This window comes from Podarcis bocagei, assembly GCF_964188305.1.
Source record: "Podarcis bocagei genome assembly, chromosome: 7".
In the NCBI taxonomy this organism is placed as follows: Eukaryota; Metazoa; Chordata; class Lepidosauria; order Squamata; family Lacertidae; genus Podarcis; species Podarcis bocagei.
This window is the reverse complement of record NC_138132.1, coordinates 16,111,123-16,125,845: the sequence shown is the minus strand read 5'-3', so window position 1 is coordinate 16,125,845 and position 14,723 is coordinate 16,111,123. Positions and strand designations below refer to the sequence as shown.

Below are 14,723 nucleotides of genomic sequence, written 5' to 3'. Positions count from 1 at the left end.
GCAAAATGCATTTCGAATCACTATATCAGCTTAATGCATCAAACATGGCTGGATCAGTGCTTTAGGCAAAGCCTGAAGGAAGCAATGACTTTAAGCCACCTGTCATGGATGCTTTAGTTGAGATTTCTGCATTGCAAGGGGTTAGACTAGATGAGCTTTGGGGTCCCTTCCAACTCTACAGTTCTATATTTCTGTGATTCTACGGGACCGCCTCTCCTGGTATGCCCCACAGAGGAACCTACGGTCTGCAAATAAAAACATCCTGAAGGTCCCAGGCTACAGAGAGGTTAGGCTGGCCTCAACTAGAGCCAGGGCCTTCTCGGCTGCGGCTCCAATCTGGTGGAACGCTCTGTCACAAGAGACTAGGGCCCTGCGGGACCTGACATCTTTCCGCAGCACCTGCAAGACAGAGTTGTTCCACCAGGCCTTTGGTTAGGGCACAGCCTGACTCCCTCCTCTGGCAACCTGCACAGAATTTTGCTTAACGGTTGCCATCAATTTGATTTTAATTAATTTTTATAATTGAAATGTTTTTAGAATGTTGGATTATTTGATTGTTTGATTATTTGATTGTTGTTAGCTGCCCTGAGCCCGTCTTTGGCTGGGGAGGGCGGGATATATATAAAAAAATTATTATTATTCTAAGCAGACGCCAGAACGTGCCTGCCTGATGTACACTGGGAGCACATTTCAAAGGGTGGGTGCCACCACACCAAAGGCTCTCATCTGAAACCAGACTGTGATTTGTGATTGGTCTAGGGCTGTGGTTCCCAACCTTTTGTTTTTTTTGGGGGGGGGGGCATGCCCCGCCTAAGCATCTCTAAAATCCTGATGCCCGACCCCTGTGACATATAATTCTTATTATTCAAAAAGTGAAGGAAGCCTAAAAGGCTATTCACTGTTAATAAATCCTTTTCAAATTGCACCCCTTAAAAATCAAATTGCCCCCCTGTGCGGTGTGTGCCCCACGTTGGGAACCACAGGTCTAGAAGATGATTTACTGTCTTCAAAGAATGTCTATGATTGTCATCCCACTACCTCCTTGATTACCTTCTCTAGAGAACACCCTAGGTGTGGGTCAGGCCATTCTGCCACAAGATTCACACAAACCACATCCCTCCAACACCCCCTCGTACGAATATGGGATTTATAGTTACTTTCATTTGCAGTTCCAGATATCTCTAAGCATTTGGTCTCATCTCCAGCACATTTGATGGGTTTGCACTCAGTTCCATCAGGTAGGCAAACCATAGGCGCCGACTCCATGGGGCTTGAGGGGGCCCGAGCCCCCTCAAAAATTCGTTTGGGGGGGCTCAGCCCCCCCAATAATCTCGGGCGGCGGTGGGCGCGTCCGCGGCTTTTATAGGGCGCCCGGCGCGCACCAGCTCGATAACGGGCACCGGCGCGGCGGGGGGCGCCGGGCCGGGGGAGGGGGGCGGCCGGCCTGTCTCCTTGGCAACCCCATTGAGCAGCGCCGGCTCCCCCGGGAGGGCCATCCCCCCGCGCCGCCGATCGCCAACACCGCCGACGCTGTGGCTGCCCGAGCCCGAGCCTGAGCCTGAGCCCGACCCGGAGCCCGAGCCCGAGCCCGAGCCTGAGCCCGACCCGGAGCCCGAGCCTGAGCCCGAGCCCGACCCGGAGCCTGAGCCCGAGCCCAAGCCCGTCAGTCAGTCAGTCAGGAAGGAAGGAGAAATGGGGAGGGAGACGAGGGAGGAAAATTGCGCGCAGGGTGAAGAAAGAAGAAGGGCGAACGAGACGAGCTTCCAACCCAAAAAAGGGCTGGAAGACTGGGAGGATGCAGGATCGGGAAAGAAAGCGACGCCTTCCCCGCCCGCGACGTCGCCCGCTTGTCATTGGCAGCGCAGCGGGCGCCCAGAGGGGCTGGGCACCGGTGCAGGGCCGCTCCGCAGCCGCGGAGGACAGCTGCGCGGCTAGCAAGGTGCGCCGCGTAGAGCGCGGCCCTTGTGTGGCCCGGTGGCCAGGCAAGCTCGGGCGGGGACCCCCATGCAAATCTAAGACGGGAGAAGAGGGCAGAGCAAAGGGGGTCCCTTCCCCAACCTCCGGCTCTGAGACTTCCCTGAGCCCCAGAAAAGCGAAAGGATTTTCTCTCTTTTTTATATATATAAATATTTTATTAAGTTTTCAAATACAAAGTTAGAAACATACACTGAAGAAAAAACTAAAAGAACAAGAAAAAGAAAAAAAGAAAAAGAAGAAAAGAAAACCAACCATTCAACACATTTTTTATATAACTAACTGGACTTCCTCGCATCTCCCTTACCCTGCATTCTTTATAATAAAGATATCAGCAAATTATTACCTTGTTTCGTACCTTATTTTGTACTTTTCAAATACTATACCTCTAAATTTAACATACTTTTCATCAGTTACTTATATCTTAAATTAAACATAGTATTACCTTAGATTTTGACCTTTTCTTACTTAAAATATAATTTCCTGTTTCCCAAATCTAATTGCTGAAGCTATAGTTTCCGAATCGTGTAAATTTTTAACATTCATACAACTTATATTGTTTTTGTAAATAGTCCTTAATTTTTTTCCAGTCCTCTTCCGTTGTTTCTTCTCCCAAATCTCGGATTCTGCCAGTCATTTCAGCCAGTTCCATGTAGTCCATCAATTGCGTCTGCCACTCTTCCAGTGTGGGCAAATCTTGTGTCTTCCAATATTTTGCGATAAGTATTCTTGCTGCTGTAGTTGCATACATAAAGAAAGTTCTATCCTTCTTTAACACTTTCTGGCCAACAATGCCCAAGAGGAAGGCCTCTGGTTTCTTGGGAAAGGTATACTTAAATACCTTTTTTAACTCATTATAGATCATTTCCCAGAAGGCCTTCACTTTTGGACAAGTCCACCAGAGGTGAAAGAATGTCCCTTCAGCCTCCTTACATTTCCAACATTTATTATCAGACAGGTGATATATTTTTGCAAGCTTGACTGGGGTCATGTACCACCTATAAATCATTTTCATAATATTTTCCTTCAAGGCATTACATGCCGTGAATTTCATTCCGGTGGTCCATAACCTTTCCCAGTCCTCAAACATGATGTTATACCCAATATCCTGAGCCCATTTTATCATGGCTGATTTGACTGTCTCATCCTGAGTGATTTTCTCTTCAACCTGCCCTCCATCCTCTTGCAGAAAACTCTTTGCCTGCCCTGCCCGTATCTCGTTTTTGCTTTTTAATTCCACACACGCACCCTTCGGACTTCGTGGCAATCGGGCGCGCGGGTGCGTTTCCTAAGAGAGTGAGGACCCCCGCCTCCTCCCCACCTGCTCCCTCGCCAGCCAGCCAGCCAGCCAGCCGCGCGCCCTAGCCGGAGAGCCCCGGCCGTCCCCGTCGCGCAATCGGCTGGATCTCCCTTCAGCAGGCCGTGCTCACAACTCGGCCCAGGGACCCCCCAGCAGCGGATCTCCGGCCCAGCTGAAGAATCCGGCAACAAGCCCCCTCCTCCCCAATCGCTCCGCCGAAATACGCTCCAAAACCCCCCAGATAGGCCGCCGGCCGCCAAGTCTAGTGGCGCCCTGAGCGAGGGTCTCTCCCCAACACCGCCACCTCGAACTGCGTTCTCCCGGCTACCCGAGCGAACCAGCGGCAGGACCCCGGTATGGGCCCCCCCAATATTTTTTATAAGTCGGCGCCCCTGAGGCAAACTGAGCATTCCTTTCCATTCAATGTGGTGTTTCTCCTTGGCTCTGAAAGAAAGGTGAGACAATCAGGCTTGGGATGCAAGAAGAACAGCGCGGCCAAAGGGATTAGGAAGAAGACTGCAAATATCAGCCCCTTCCTTCATCAGGCCACTTTTTAAGTGCCTCCCATTCTGCCAAGTGCCTCATATGGCATGTTTGGTAGGACAGCAGAGTATTTGTTGCCATCTTTGGCTTCATACATGGGGAACCATCTTACCAGAAATGTCAACCCCTTTCTAGGTGGCTCCTATTCTCACAGATGTTGGCGAAATATATAGAGGGTTCACCAAAGAAATCCTAACTGATGCAGGCTTTAAGTGAAAAATTAGGACTATAGTAATACAAACGTATACAGAGCTAGCCTCCTAAAAATCAGAAAGAGGTTGCGCTTTGATGCTGCCGGACATCGTCTTTTCCACACACCAGAGGCAAATTTAGGCAAGCGTAACCACTTCAGTTGCAGTGGATGCATAACGATAATTATGATGTACTTTAGAATGGAAGGAAAGAATTGGGAGGGCACCAATTTTGGTAGCACACAGGGCATCACTGAAATTTGGGACTGCAAGGCCTGCCATTGTACACACCCAACTTATCGTTCTTGGCATCTGTCTGTCTCGAGAGGCAATGGAGTACCCTTCCAGGAGGAAGTCAAATCACTGTATTAGCACCCCCAAAGTGACCACTCCAGGGCATCAACCTAGGCAGTGTGCATAGAGGTCCTGGGTTTCCCAGATGACTGGGCCCACCCCCCTTTTGAGCTCGCTGATGTGGTCCAAAGCAGAGCAGAGCAATACATTTGGCACCAGCTTGACTGCAGGATACTTTGACTCCAATACTTTGGCCACCTCATGAGAAGAGAAGACTCCCTGGAAAAGACCCTGATGTTGGGAAAGATTGAGGGCAAAGGGAGAAGGGGACGACAGAGGATGAGATGGTTGGACAGTGTTCTCGAAGGTACCAGCATGAGTTTGACCAAACTGTGGGAGGCAGTGGAAGACAGGAGGGCCTGGCGTGCTCTGGTCCATGGGGTCACGAAGAGTTGGACACGACTAAACAACTAAACAACAACAACAATGACTGAAGGGGTTGCTGAAAGGCGGTGTGCAAGGTACCATCCAACCATCTTAGGGACTCCACTCTGGATTTGTGTAGGATTTACCCCTTAGCCTCTTCTTCCCTGAAGATATCCCACAAGGCAGCGTAGGTTTAGGTTCAGAGTTTTCCTTCTCCTAGAGGGGCTGCCTTCTCAGGTTAAGCAGCCGCATCTGCCCCCACTTCCTCTACGAACATGCAGAATCCACCTTCTTGACCATTGGACCCACAATTGCTCTCATCTACTCAATCCACTGGACCCTGTCTTGCAAGTTCCTAATTCAGCAATGGTTTGAGACCCATCAGCTACCCTCATCTGATTTAGCCAACCAGTCGAAGCTGACTCCAGTGTAAGAGCTGAGTGCAGGGTGGGAACCAAAGGTGGAGAAACTACTGCAGAAGGAGCATTTCACGCTTCCCAGTGCATTTCCCAATCACTCTGCAAGAGTGCCAAATATGTACCTCAATCTTCAGAACCTTGAAGCCAAAAAAAGTCTTTGCTGGCAAATGTAAATGTGCCATCAAATCTAATGCGCACCTTAATTTTCGCAACATAATTTGGCCAAAAAAGGTGAGCATTATATTTGAGTAAATACAGTATATTTAAGAAATGGCTCCCAACTAAAGCAGGAAGTTGGCAACAAGTATATGGGAAATTCCAGACTACTGCTATTTTGGGGTGGGATTCAATCTGAGGTTGCACAGCTAAAGCTGATTTAATTGAGAAATGCACTGGGAAGTGCATTACCGGACAAATTTGCCCATCAGGCAAATCAGAATGAAAGCGCAATAAATAGCCAATGTATTCTAATTCTCCTGCAAATGGACAAGATCAGGATGACTGCTCAGTAAGTAGGCTGCAACAAGCGAGCGGTGAAAAGGATGAGGAAAGGACGAGACAAGCAGTGACCTACTATGGGGTGTTGTTGTACTGCATGCATCTCCCCCACAGCAACGAGACTCAGTTACTGATGTTCCCGATGAGCCCATGTTGATGATGAGGGGGCCTTTGTTGCACAGTTCAGATGAGAAGCAACTCTTTGTAAAAGCAGTTTGTCCTGGAGGGATTGAAAGAAAGTTATTTTAAACAGAAGAGATAGCTTTAGCTTCAATGTGGGTAGCAGGCGTATCATCTAGGCTGTGGCCCCTCCAAAATTTAGAAGGAGGAGGCCAGGCCCATCAATATTCTCTACCCTGGTGGGCTCCACCAGACCTTACCGAGGCCACAACAGGCCTCATTGGGCCTCCCTGCACTCATGGCAGGCCCTGGTGGGCTTTCCCATGGCTACAAAGGGCCTCTTCAGGCCTCCCCATGGCTGTGGTGGGCCCCATTGGGCCTCCTTCCAGTGTTTGATGTCACACATGCATGCACAGCCCAGCATGAGTGATGGACAGCTGCTGACCAGACACCTCAGCATCTTTTGTCATCATAGCATATGATTTCAAGGCTGACTGCTGGCGTATCTTGCACCATTTTCATGATTCCATATTTATTAAATCCCTAGCCCACCTTTCTCCTGAAAGGAATCTAGGTTGGGAAACAAACAAACAAAAACCCAAAACAAAGCAAAACGGCAAAGCGGTACACTTAACAAATAAAATGACTGGAACCCATTCAAGAATCGTCATTAATGATTTCTCAGCTAATGATTTCAATGGAATAACATATTTCAGCCATTAAACAAATGCCTATGTCAGGAGTCGGCAAGGTTTACCTTGCCTGGGCCAGTTCACACCAGCAGAGATCACTCCATGGGCCAGATTGCACGTGTGCGTGTCAGTGCACATGGCCACAATTTCTGGTGCCTGCATCTGCACAGACACAATTTCCGGCACCATGGAAGTGAGTCCCTGCACCGTGCTGTGCCAGTTTAGTGCAGCTCGTGGGGACTCGCTGAGCAGGCAGCTCGGTTCGGGGGCGGCTCATGAGCTGGTTAAATGGCCCCCGTGGGCCATTTGTGGCCCATGGGCCTTAGGTTGCCTACTCCTGGCCTAGGTGGACATTAACTTCCTCCGGGATGTTAATAATGTGAGAATCAGATGCCACCTCAGCAGGGAGGGCAATCCACCACCACTAAGAGGGGCTGGTTGTGGGTCAGTGCCAACTGGGCTGTAGCTCCCAAAGCCACTAACAGGGTTGCTGTAGATGATAGTGAGATTTCAAGCCATTTAGAGCTGGGTACTGAATGTGTACTAGATACATAGCGGGCACTTTGCCCCACTCTCATCCTCATCCTTTTACCATTTTTCTCAATCCACTTCAAGTCAAGGAAACGGCCTTTGTTTCCTTTCTTACTGGTCCACATGAACTCATTTGAGGACAGAATGTAGGGTAACTTTTTAGATTTGGAAACTCCAGGGAATTTAACCCCAGCAGGCAGTGGCATAGTGTGGGGGCAGGGCTGTAGCCCCAGATGTAGTGCTTTTTTCTGGGAGTACGCAAGGGTACGCATACGCCTAAGCATTTTGTGAATCTTTGTACTTTTTTTCCATTTACTATATTTATTTCCCCCGATTTTGGTAATTTCCTTGAGTCAAAATGAGAGTATCCCTAAAGAATAAAAGCACTGCCCAGGTGCAAATTTCTGAGGGGGCACAACCAGATGTGCCCACAACAGGCTCTGTCATTGAGGCCAGAGCTGCAGGGAGGCAAGTTGCGCCCGGGCAAAGCCTTTGAGGCCGAGGCCAAGGTGATGCCTCCTTTTCCTCATGGCCAGCGAAGGGACACCTGCACGTGACCCACCCCTGGGCCAGCTTTCTACTGGCAAGAGGAAGGCAGGAATGCACTGAAGGAACCACTTGCATTGCCGAAACATAGGAGGTCAAGGCAACACAGTGGAGCTCCTGGTTCCATGTTTCTCTGCCTTATCTCTGCTCCCAGGATGGGGCTAGTTTGCGAGGAAAGATTCCCTTGATTAGATGTTGCCCAGCGAAGGGGCTGACTACCAGGGGAGGGTGCAACACTTGACCTGCCCCGGGCGCTAGCAACCCATGGTACACCCTTGACAGCAGGGGCCTCAGCTGAGCCAGACTCCTCCTCTGCACACCATCAATGAACCAACCACACTCAGACAAGAGGAAATTAGGCATTTCTTGAACTCTTCTGGTAGCCTTCGGTCATTTCCATTTACCCTCGAGAGTCAGGTTAACGCTTGTCACGGAAAAACTGCATGTGTCTTGATACTGAGAGCATGGCTTTTTACGTCCAGTGCAATTATTTCCAAAGATGGAACATTCCTCACATTCCAGAGCTACTCCTAAAAAGCACATAAAACAAGAAATGTCAACATCGTTAATTCTCTTTTTTCCCCTCCTCCTTTTTCCTTTCCCAAGGTTACAAACTCAGCTTGCCACTGAATTTCACTAAATGAGGTGTAAAACTCTGGGCAAGTCCCTTTAGGAAAAGCGATTAGTCACATTGGGCCTGTGGGAATGAGGTTTGTGAGCATCAAGCAGGGGGTGGGGAATCTGGTACCATCTCATACCCTTCAACATTTTTCTGATTAAATTAGGGGTATCTTATTTGATGGTGGTGGTGGTGGTGGTGATGTTATTTATACCCCACTCATCTTACTGAGTTGCCCCAGACACTCTGGGCGGCTTCCAACAGATATGAAAACACAATAAAAAATTAAACATTAAAAACCTTCCCTATACATGGCAGACTTCAGAAGTCTTCTAAGAGTTGTATAGTCACTTATCTCCTTGCCTCGGGGGTCACATAACTCCATATCCTCCAACATTTCTCTGATGAAAATAGGGACGTCCTAGGGACGTGGGTGGTGCTGTGGGTTAAACCACAGAGCCTAGGACTTGCCGATCAGAAGGTTGGCGGTTCGAATCCCCGCGATGTGGGAAACAGATGCCACCTCACCAGGGAGGGCGCTCCAGCACCACTAAGAAGGCCTGGTTGTGGGTCAGTGCCAACTGGACAGCAGCTCCTACCAGCAAAGCCATTAGCAGGGCCATTGCAGTTGATAGCAGGAAGCCACTCCTTTAAGTACTTGGATCCCAAGCCATTTAGAGCTGGGTACTAGATATGTGATGGGACGTGGATGGCACTATGGTCTAAACCACTGAGCCTTGGGCTTGCCAGTCGGAAGGTTGGCGGTTCGAATCCCCATGACAGGGTGAGCTCCCGTTGCTTGGTCCCTGCTCCTGCCAACCTAGCAGTTTGAAAGCAAGTCAAAGTGCAAGTAGATAAATAAGTACCGCTCCAGTGGGAAGGTAAACAGCATTTCCATGCACTGCTCTGGTTTGCCAGAAGCGGCTTTGTCATGCTGCCCATATGACCCGGAAGCTGTACGCCGGCTCCCTCGGCCAATAAAGCAAGATGAGTGCCTCAACCCCAGAGTCGGCCACGACTGGACCTAATGGTCAGGGGTCCCTTTACCTTTAAGGAAAAGTGGGACACTCCAGGATCAAATCAAAAACTGGGATGGATTCTGTAAACCTGGGACTGTCCCTGGAAAATAGGGACACTTGGGGGGTCTGGGTGCAGTATCAGGGTTTTAGAGGAAAGAGAAGAGTTTTCTCAAAATGAGAAATGTGTGAGAATGGGAAGGGACAGATTCTTCCCTCCCTATTTGAAATCCAACATAAATCACCTGACCCTGCCACCTCCTGGACGACTGTCGCATCATCAGCCCTTGGGGAAACCAGCTTGCCTCAGGGCTTGCATGAGAGCCATTCCAGAGGCACCTCTTCACTATTGATTTGTGTTTCTACTGAAATGAGGCTGCATTTTAACGTTGTACTTAATCTTGTTTTTAAGTTGTATTTTAATCAATTGTTTTTACCTGGTTTTAGCCGCCCTGAACCCGATCTTGGCTGGGGACGGCGGGGTATAAATAAAATTACCGTATTTTTTGCACCATAACACTCACTTTTTTCCTCCTAGAAAGTAAGGGGAAATGTCTGTGCGTGTTATGGAAGGAATGCCTACGGGTGGCATGCTTACGGATTTTCCTCCTCTAAAAACTACGTGTGTGTTATGGTCGGGTGCGTGTTATAGAGCGAAAAATACGGTATTTATTTATTTAGTTATTATTATTATTATTATTAGTGACTACCAGGAAGGTTGGAGTCATCCTGGATGAAACATGAAGGAGAAAGGAGAAAACGCAGGCTTCCAAGTGGTCAAATGCTCAGATCTGACAACACATGGAAGGTAGCTGCTCTCACAATACCACTGTTGTCTTTGAAACATCTTATCTGGGAAGCAGGGCTCATGGAATCTGCAAAGTGGTGGGCAAGGTATGTTTCTCTGGTAGCCACCTAGCGGTCATAAAGCATAAGAGGTTCCTGAGAAAAGTTGGACCTGAGCTGTTCAAGGCCTACATTCTTAGGAGTGGTTCCAAGATGGCTGAGAGACTGAAAGCTGTAGAACGGAAGCTAAGAAATGGGACCAGTTACTGTTTCATCAAGGTTGCATAAATTATACTGAGACCAGTTCCAATTTTGCGGGGGATTTTTTTGCTTGTTTATTTTTGGGCTTGCCTGCTTAGGATCTGGCTTGGCTCTTTTTACTCAAGGAAATGAACAGGCATGTGACTTCCCTGGAAACATGCATTTTTGTAACATTTGTTCATTTTCAGATATACTTGTTGAACAGGGAGCAGCAAACAGGCCCCCAGACCAGGACCAGCCCAATACATTTTGACACCCAAGGCAAGCCACAACGCTGTGTCCCCCCTCACCAGGGAGGAAATGGGGAATAAAGACCCATATTTGGGAACAAGGGGGGAGGAGACCAGCAGGGCCTCCTATTCACCAAGAGGCTGCTGTAGAGGCAGAGGCAAGGAGGGGAAGGCAAATCCAGCCATCAAAGAGCTGTCACAATTGTTGCGGCCACTGCAGAAGCGCCAGCAACAGGAGCAATACATTCCTTGGAGGCTGAACCTGCTGCCCCTATAGATTTTGCCGCCCAAGGCAGTTGCCTCACCTTGCCTCATGAGTGGACTGGCCCTGCCCCAGACCCCACAAAGGCTATAGCATCTGTCATAACCACACAGCCTAAAATGGTGTATCCTTGGAGTTGGCCAGCATTTCTTGTTTCCGACAGATGAAAGACAACTCTCATCCCCCCCCCCCCCTTGGAGCTTCACTGAAAATGCCACACTGGTCCTATCCAAACCCGCAAACATGCACATAGGAATAAATCCACAATCATCTGGAAAGCGTGCAGTAGGTGGCAGCTACCAATTTAAAAAGTCAACAGCCTACCTCCGACCTTCATCTCTTTACAGCAACACCACCAATAGGTTCCCTGTTTCAATATACAGTCGTACCTTGGAAGTCAAACAAAATCCATTCCGGAAATCCGTCCGACTTCCAAAACATTCGGAAACCAAAGCACGGCTTCTGATTGGTTGCAGAAACCTCCTGCAGCCAATTGGAAACCGTGGGAAGCACTGCTGGACATTCGGCTTCCAAAAATAGTTTGCAAACCAGGACACTCAATTCTGGGTTTTGCGGCATTCGAGAGCCAAAACATTTGAGAACTAAGCTGTTCGAAAACCAAGGTACAACTGTACTGTTGCAGGTACAGTGGTACCTCGGGTTAAGTACTTAATTCGTTCTGGAGGTCTGTTCTTAAACTGAAAATTTTCTTAACCTGAAGCACCATTCTGGCTAATGGGGCCTCCTGCTGCCGCACTGCTGGAGCATGATTTCTGTTCTCATCCTGAAGCAAAGTTCTTAACCCAAGGTACTATTTCTGGGTTAGCGGAGTCTGTAACCTGAAGCGTATGTAACCTGAAGTGTAAGTAACCCAAGGTACCACTGTATTAATGAGTGGACTCAAGCAGAAGTCCTGTAGCCTCTGTGTTCCAACCCATGGACAGGTTGAAGTGAACTCAAGGATGCAGGAAAATTCCTGGGCTACAAAGGCCTTGAATCAAAGATTCGCCCATGGCTTTGTAGACTCACCCATGACTACGAAGGTGGCCAGGAGGCTGGCAGAAAGAGGGGTCGGCATCCTTCTGGTTTTCATCTAGGACTCAGAATCAGAGCTGGATCACAAGTCTTGAATGCAGCAAAGTCTCTGCCTCTCTGATGCAATCTTATCTTACGTGGAGGTGGCCAGCTGTTTTCTAGAAGATAACTGTCAAACATACCGGAAAATGGGTGGAGACATGATTGAACTTCCTCTGTGGGCAAATGATGCCATCAAGGTGCTTGACTTTAGTTTCTTGATTTGTGGATTTAGTTTGTATACATCTTTCCCACAGAAAACTGCCCAAAGCAGCTCCCACCAAATGGCCACTCATCAAAATAAAAAAAAACACTGGAGGTATGATAATTTACCCCAAAAAGGTGTTTGATTTTAAGCCAGTGGTTTTTATTAAATCCTTGTGTTTTTGGTGTGTGCTAAAGAAGGTCCTCTTTCACCAAACCCTCTTATTCATTGTGGTTGCAAGTTCCGTAGATAACTATGTACTGCACGAACAAGTCTTTTTTATTATCTGTGGCAGACAGCAGGGACAGTTCTTTCTTGCTTTTTGCTGTGTTGGCTCTAGGCTTGCCTAGCTCAGGGATCTGGCTGTTGGGCTCATCTTTGGGATTGATTGAGCTTTGCAGCCAGCAGATCGAAAGCCACCGGAGTCCTGCCCACCACAATTTGAGGGCTTTCCGTTTTCTGCTGTGATGAAGCAAAGGTGAACTGTTCCCGAAATTCTTCAAACGCCATCTTGGCAGTCAAAACAACCCCACAATTAATTGGTAGTTGTTGTAACCTTGAACTCATATATGTTTATATTCACTTGCTTTGGTATGGGCTAATTGGCTTGCTTTGAGGCTATCGTTATCTGGGGGCTTGGGAAAAGGAAAGAAAGGGAACCATCTGCAAGATCTGGGTACAGTGGTACCTCAGGTTAAGTACATAATTCATTCCGGAGGTCTGTTCTTAACCTGAAACTGTTCTTAACCTGAAGCACCACTTTAGCTAATGGGGCCTCCTGCTGCCGCCATGCCACTGGAGCACGATTTCTGTTCTCATCCTGAAGCAAAGTTCTTAACACGAGGTACTATTTCTGGGTTAGCGGAGTCTGTAACCTGAAGCGTATGTAACCTGAAGCATATGTAACCCAAGGGACCACTGTATTTGCCACCTATGTCCTCATTGGTCAAGTGAAGCAATGGGGAAACCCTGTCAAATTGTCTTATGCCGCTTTGTGTATAAATTATTGTTGTTGTTGTTGCTGTTGTTACCCCACCCATCTGGCTAGGTTTCCCCAGCCATTCTGGGTGGCTCCCAGCAGAATATTAAAAACACGGTAAAACATCAAACATGGAAAACTTCCCTAAACAGGACTGCCTTCAGGTGTCTTCTAAAAGTTGGATAGTTGTTTATTCCCTTGACATCTGATGGGTGTTCCACAGGGCGGGCACCACTACTGAGAAGGCCCTCTGCCTGGTTCCCTGTAACCTCACTTCTCACGGTGAAGGAACCGCCAGAAGGCCCTGGGAGGTGGACGATGGGGGTGGAGATGCTCCTTCAGGTATATGAATATATGAAAGTTTGTTTGGGCATGGACAAGTCATGAAGACCTGTCACTGTTGTAGTGTCCATCCCACAGCTCTGCACAATGTTCTTAGTCTGCACCTTTCTTTAATAAAGCACTAGAACCGATCACCCCAGCATTTTTTGACGTCCTTCTTTGGTATCCCTCTACCCAACCACTCAAACAGACCCTAGTTTGGGCTGGTGGGCCTCAACTACCACCTCAACAGGACATCCTTATTTTCATCGGAGAAATGTTGGAGGGTATGCAGTAGGAGAACTGAGGCTGGTAACCTTTCTTCCCCTTAGTGGCAGCTGAGGCCTCCACTGTGGAAGACTCCCTGCTCTTCTTGACGGGGGTCTGGGAGAGCTTGGCTGGAAGTCAGAACACCTGAATAGACCCCTCACATCCTTCACATTTATGAGTCCTCAACATTGAAACTGGGCTGAAGTATCACAGCTGTGTGCATGGACCTTCTACAAACCCACCAACCTACCCTATATTTGTGTTTAGGAGAGGAGCTGGTAGAATAATCATTGAGACAGGAGGAGGAGCAGAGTTAAGCCTTTGACTGCTGGAATATGTTTTGAAGCTGTGGGAAGATGGAGGAGGGGATTCCTCAAAGTGCTCTCATGCAGTTGATGCTCTCTTCAGGAGATGATGCAATGGACTCCCCAGCCTGGGCTGATGGTTTGATTCTACTTTGTGGTTGAGGACAACGATGTGTCATAGGTTTGGACTGGGTGATATCAGTGGGTCCCTTCCAGGCCTATGATTCAGTATCTGCAAGGTTAGAATCTTCAAGCGGAAACTTGCATAGTCAGGGTAATCTCGTTGCAAGATAATGGCCTTAGCTGATCAGCAAACTCCCATTGCTAGCACCTTAAAGCGTGGACCAAGTTCCCATAGCGAAAACTAAATGATGGTGCTTTCTAGGAGGATGAGAGTGGGCCATCCCCATCCCCCCATTACTGGATGCCAAATAATCCTAAAAAGGCTGGCAGGGTCTGTCTGTGAATGAGTTGCTGTGCCTGTAAATGAATGATCAATTCTCTGTCTTCTGATAAAGCTAAAACCTATATTACAAAACCAAATAAAATAAGTGAAAAGTTCATCAGCGAAATATATGCAGCGATCATTTCTATTTCATTAACTGCAGCCATCCAAAACATTCTGATTTCAGGACTTGCCCAACATGAAATTTATCTTCAAGATTCTGTTGGAATCTTCAATTACCGCCAACAGTTTTGCAAGTGGATTGTCAGGATTGAATGTGCGCAAAGCTACACGACTGGCATATAAATTAATGTTGAATTCTTTTTGTGTGACTTTCTCAACTGTAAATAGCGGCCCATTCCTTAACAGCAGTTGTCGGGAACCTTTGGCCCTCCAGATGTTTCTAAACCTCAACT

General features: G+C 48.0%; 1 long non-coding RNA gene across 1 annotated transcript; it reads right to left on the bottom strand.

Annotated features, from left to right (window-relative positions):
* Positions 1-3,669: 3,669 nt before the first annotated feature.
* LOC308591574 lies at positions 3,670-12,809 on the bottom strand. The gene is made up of 4 exons (XR_014010194.1): positions 11,738-12,809; positions 7,939-8,064; positions 5,722-5,865; positions 3,670-3,718 (listed from the first exon to the last, which is right to left on the bottom strand). It is a non-coding gene; the product is annotated as an uncharacterized lncRNA (long non-coding RNA).
* Positions 12,810-14,723: the final 1,914 nt, after the last annotated feature.